Source organism: Nicotiana tabacum, chromosome 1 (genome assembly GCF_000715075.1).
Source record: "Nicotiana tabacum cultivar K326 chromosome 1, ASM71507v2, whole genome shotgun sequence".
Classification (NCBI taxonomy): Eukaryota; Viridiplantae; Streptophyta; class Magnoliopsida; order Solanales; family Solanaceae; genus Nicotiana; species Nicotiana tabacum.
In genome coordinates, this window is record NC_134080.1 from 152,751,713 (window position 1) to 152,757,420 (window position 5,708).

The following is a 5,708-nucleotide window of genomic DNA, read 5'->3' on the forward strand; positions in this document are numbered from 1 at the left end:
CAACACGGCCTTTCAGCGCTTCAAAAACGAAGATTTTAAGTCTGTGTCAGCTAACCAGCCAAAACCTTCAACAGTGACAAAAGTGGATGTTCTTGCAAAAACAGCCTTCCGGTGCCCTTTTAGGGACATTCGGCTATTTCTGACAAGAATGGCATCACCCTGATTATTTTCAAATTAAAGTAAAAATTTTCCTGGCTACTTTTGCAAAAGGAAGTTGGACCCGATGGGGGTTGCCTACGTATCTCACACCCTGTGAGAATCAAACTGGCGTAGTTCGGGCAAGCAAAACAAACTATTTTTTGAAAGCAAGACTTTTTTTTATTTCATTGGCAAAGAAAACTATTTTTTGAAAACAACAACTTTTATCTTCTTTTTCATTTCATTGGTAAATAAAACAAACTATTTTGAAAATAAAACCCCTTTTTTTCTTCCCTTTTTACATTCTCGAAAATTCGGAAGTGTTTCGGCACTATTTGGACATTGTTTTTTTTCCAGAACAGGCGATTAACTCTCTTTAACCCTCATACTGCTATTTCTCTTTCCAATATTCATAAGCCGGTCAGCATGCAAGTCCGAAGCAAATAAATTCACAAGTAGCAAGTAAGATGCATCCGGATGGTCTTTTTGTTTTGGGTGCACCTGTCCTAGATAGACCCAACCCCTGTGTTTAGTCTCCAAAGTCAGATGCACATGATGCAACAAACGTTCCTACTAGGGATCCGACATGAGGTCTTGTTATTCTAGATTTAAAACTTGGGTGTTTTGTTCTAGACCTGGCTTACCCGAGCGGACAGCTCGAGCCGGGGAGGGGGGGGCAGCGTACCGGGAATACAGAAGCTTCGCCGGCTTTGCAACTTGTCCGAACCTCGTTCTAAATTTGGAATATGACTCTAACAAAAAAGAAGTCACACAAAGAGCACACTTCTTCATGATTTAGAAGACTCAGAGAGAAGAGGGATTTCGCAACAATTTATATATAGTTCAAGGAATATCAAAGCGGTAAAAGCAATCAATTAGCACATTAGGCTCAAATCAGGTAACAAAATTAGATAATGGATAAAGCCAACTATAACAATTATTCTAAGATCGAATTCTTGAACCCTGAACCAGAGATTCTGGGTTCGATCCCCAGCAGAGTCGCCAGAGCTGTCACACCTCCTTTTTACCTACACCCCGTAAAGGGCATAAATATAAGGGAGTTTTTCCAATTAAAGGATAATCGAAACGGGATCATTTGTTTATTAAAAATCAGAGTCGACACTTGGGATAATTTAGGATGTCCCAAGTCACCGGTTTAGGATCCCGAATCGAGGAAGTTGACTCTGTTCTACAGCCTGCGAACGAGAAATCCGAGTAAGGAATTCTGTTAACCCGGGAGAAGGTGTTAGGCATTCCCGAGTTCCGTGGTTCTAGAACGGTCGCTCAATTGTTATAATTGGCTTAATTATCTGAATTTAGAACATTTTGAACCTATGTGCAAATTTAACCTTTTAACCGCTTTTAATTGATTTTTAAAGAAGATTGAACGTCGTTTAAAAAGTGCATTTGGATTGCGCCACATGAAATGCACCCGCAATCCGGAACACATCTTATTCAACGTTTTAAGATTTGATTTGGGTCACATGAAATGCGCACCCAAGTTTGAGAAAGTAAAATTATTAACTAACGCGCCCTAAAGCAACTACATGTTTTTAACTTTACGAGGGCCATGGAAAATTCCCTAAATGGCATGCCTCGAATTCTAATTTCAAAGGATATTTGAACTACTCTTTCGAGGGCCATAAAATGTATGTTTGGCTAATTTGGCACACCTCAACTAATTAATGAGCATAAGTAATTGATTAAAAGGCATAAGGGAGTTTCTTTTTATTTTAAGCCAATGTTTGAATTAAACTTTAAAAGCTAATGAGCTAACAATAGACAAAGCCGATGCTAAATTGCTGAAAGGCCTGGGCATAGCTGTAGCCCAATGACTAGCTGCCCATCACGAGCCAACTGGGCTCAATCCTAAAGCCCAGACCGATAGTCTAATTGCTGAAGGCAAAATTGATCACAACTGGGCCACTGATGGTAGCCCAATCTCAAGACTGAAGCTAAGACTTGAAGTAAAATACATTGTTATGGAGATTTTAGAGTTTGAAAAAACATCAACGTCCTTAAGCCAATACGCAACACATTCTGGATGCTAACATACATGCTGAAATGAAGCTACAGTTCCTGATTATCAACAGCTCATATGCAGGTCGTTTCATCATTGAAAACCACCAAATCAAACTTCCAGCAAGAAGAAAACAATTTAAAGTTTCAGAAAGACTTCATTTATTACTAATCAACAATTTAAAGTCACCAATGGACTTGGAGCTGCCTAACAATAAACCTGGAAAAGAAAACAAACACAGGCTGATTTCACTTAAATCAAGTAAGAAACTTTCCTGTATTGTAACATAGCACACTTCATGCTCAAAGAACAACCAATCGTATACATCTGAAAATTAGAATTACTACTAATCAACATTGAAACTAAATAGGGGCTTCAATAGAGTATTACAACCATTCGAATAAGCTAACAAAATACAGTAACATGCAATGATTTTGTTCAAACACTTAAACCAAAATCTGGAAGAGGTAAATAGCCACAAGTTAATTAACAAGGCACACATGAGTACGGAACCTAATAATTAGAAATAGACGGCCATAAAACATGGTATCATCAACACTCCCATTCCCATTTCAACATGTCATTTGAGGTCGAATGAGTACCTGGGAACAAGGGGAAAGCAATAAGGGGTAAGGATCAGTAGGCAGCAACAATAGGAATTCACCCAGATATAACAAAACAGCAACGAAATCAGTTTAGAAGAGAGGAACCAATTCCCTAGCTCAAAGCAAGGCTTTCATTACCCAATGTTCAAACCATTTTGAACCTCAGATAGGATCAGGTATTCTTTCAGCAGTAAAAGAAACAAACTCCAAAGTTCTAATCAGGATTTCAATGCAACAGTGATTTTCAGCTGATTTTTGTTTTATTTTTTGAATTTCAGCTCTTAGGTCTTCTAATTCTGTCTTGAATGACAAGGAAGAGATGCCTTTATAGGCAAGCAAATAGGGTAGACCCAAGGAGATACGTTTTTACCATTCAGTTCTTTTTAGTTTCCATTTTAGCTTAAACACCCCTAATTTAAATTCAGTGTTTGCAAAGTTGTCCCCTCCCCAGCTTCCTAGAAGCTTCCCAGACAGTTACAAATAGATTCCCTCACTAAGACTACCCAAACTAACCCTCATACCCCAGTTATTTACCTTCAATCCCAACTGAGACATGGGTCAAATTAACCCACGACTGAATTTACCGCAAGAACCCAAACCAATTTCGATGGGTTGCTCTTTGCCAAATGGACCAAAGATAAACCAAAGCCCAGACGAACACTTATCTATTTGAAAAGAAAAATCTACAACCCATGATAACATGAAATGATTTCAAAGCAAATCTACTAACTTACTGATCAATTAACGATGACTAGGCAAGGATTTAACTCAGTTGAAGTAACTTAATTTAAAAATAACTTGTATGGCTAAATAGAAAACAAGATCGGAGAGTTATCCATGCTATTAACACAACGGACTAAAGAAATCAGAAAACAAACTTTCACGAAGAAGAGAAGGACAATGACCGGAAGACCAATCTAAACTCGAGAGATTAGTCGAGTTTCAGCCAGACTAGTATAAGAAGATTAAGCTAAAGAAAAGGGGAGGAACAAGAGAATAAGACAATTAAAAAGGAAGAGAAGATAAGAGAAGAAAAGAGCTTACCGATTTAGACTCGAAATCCATCAGAGACGAAAGCCCTAACAAAGCTAAGGTCGATTGTTTGAATCCGTACTTCAAAACTCGAAGAACGGTGCCTTCTGACCATGCATGTACCACGATTGACGAAAAGTGGTTTTGAACTTTTGGGGTTGACCTCAGATTTGAGATTCGCGGAGCTCCGGGCCGATTCGAAGGAGAGTAGTTGTGGATTTGGCATGAGGGGATCCTGGGGGTTGTGGGGTGTTAGTTTGGGGTTGAACGGAGGTGGCGCCGCCACCAGAGAGCACAAGGGCGGTGCTAGGGTTTTCTTTCAAAACCAGATTCGAGACGTTCTGGGTTGATTCGAGGCAAATGGAGGGGGAATTTGGAATGAGGGGCTCTTGATGGTCATGGGGTGTTATTTTGGGAGTGGTTGGAGGTGGCGGCGCTGGTGGATGGTGGCAGAAAAGGGGGCGGCTCCGTTAGGGTTAGGCTTGGGTTCTCTAATAGGGGTGTTGGAACGATGATATGAAGGGGGGGGGGGGGTAGGGGCGTTAGGACATATATATATCAAGTAAGGGCTCAGTTCCCAGCTGTCTGATCATATGGGATCAACGGCTGAGATTGGACTCCAGAAAACGACGTCGTATGGTACTGGGGGGTTTGGACCGGGTGAGGCGTGGATTTGGGCCGGGTACTAGGGTGATTCGTTTGGGTTGGGGACAATTAAATGTGTTTTAGCCCAAATTTTCCTTTTCACTATTTCCTTCTTTTTTCCAATTCATTTTTCTTTAAAAAATTCGTTTTCTTCTTTTCAAAATTAAAATTAAAACCTAAACCAAATTATCCTACCACATTAAATTAATTAACCCTAATAATTGCTACTACAAATAATTAAAAACCAAATTAAAGGAAAAAACACCAAAATTCAAAATTAAAATTAAAAGTGCAAAAATAAACTATTTCTGTGATTTTTCCTATTTTTATAAAATAATTTGTGAATTAATCCTAAAAATGTAAAATTAAACCCTAAATGCAAATGCAACATATTTTTGTAATTTTCATTAATTAAATAAAATGAAAATGCACAGACAAATGCAAACAATTACCAGAAAATGCCACGAAAATCCCCAAAATTGCACACACTGACAGAAATTATTTTGTTTTGAATTTGTTGGAGTAATACATATAGAGCAAAAATCACGTGCTCACAGTTGCCCCTCTTTGCGCGGAAACACGGAGAGTTTTCGTGCATAACACTAGTCCATAAATATCGGGTATTATAGATCGGACCATATTTTATCCCAAATTGAAAAACTTCGACGAAACTCGTTTTCTTTTGCTTGCCCTCTCACTTTCATGAATTTACTTATTCTTTGTTTGAAAAAGCATAATACTTATAATTCCAAAATAATCTCATTCCCGAGCTTACGTCGATTAACTTACGACGAAACATCAACGTGCAAAGATGCGGGACGAAACATCTCACTTCTGAGCTCACATTAATTAATGGCATATTTTCATGTACGAAAATATGGGGTGTAACATCATTTCCTCCCTCCCCCTCCCCCGGAATATTCGTCCTCGAATGTTGACTGATGCGCTTATCATTCTCATATCCCATAGCTCTTGCAAATACTTTAGTAGTCTTCCTGCCATCTAGGCAACTATTTTGTGAATAAGTCCAATGGCAAGGGCATTCCCCCTTTAGTCCTCTTTCTCATACCACGACTTGTGGTCAAAACCTTTCCAATCTCGTAACTGTTGCTATCTTCTGTCATGCAACCTATATGACTCTGACCTTATAAGTGCGCTTACGCTACTCTTCTTTCCTCTTTTTTTTTTTTTTTGCTCTAGCTTCTTGCCAATCTCTAGACCTCACTTGCAAACGCATACGGAGCTTGATAAAATATCCCTCTGGGCAT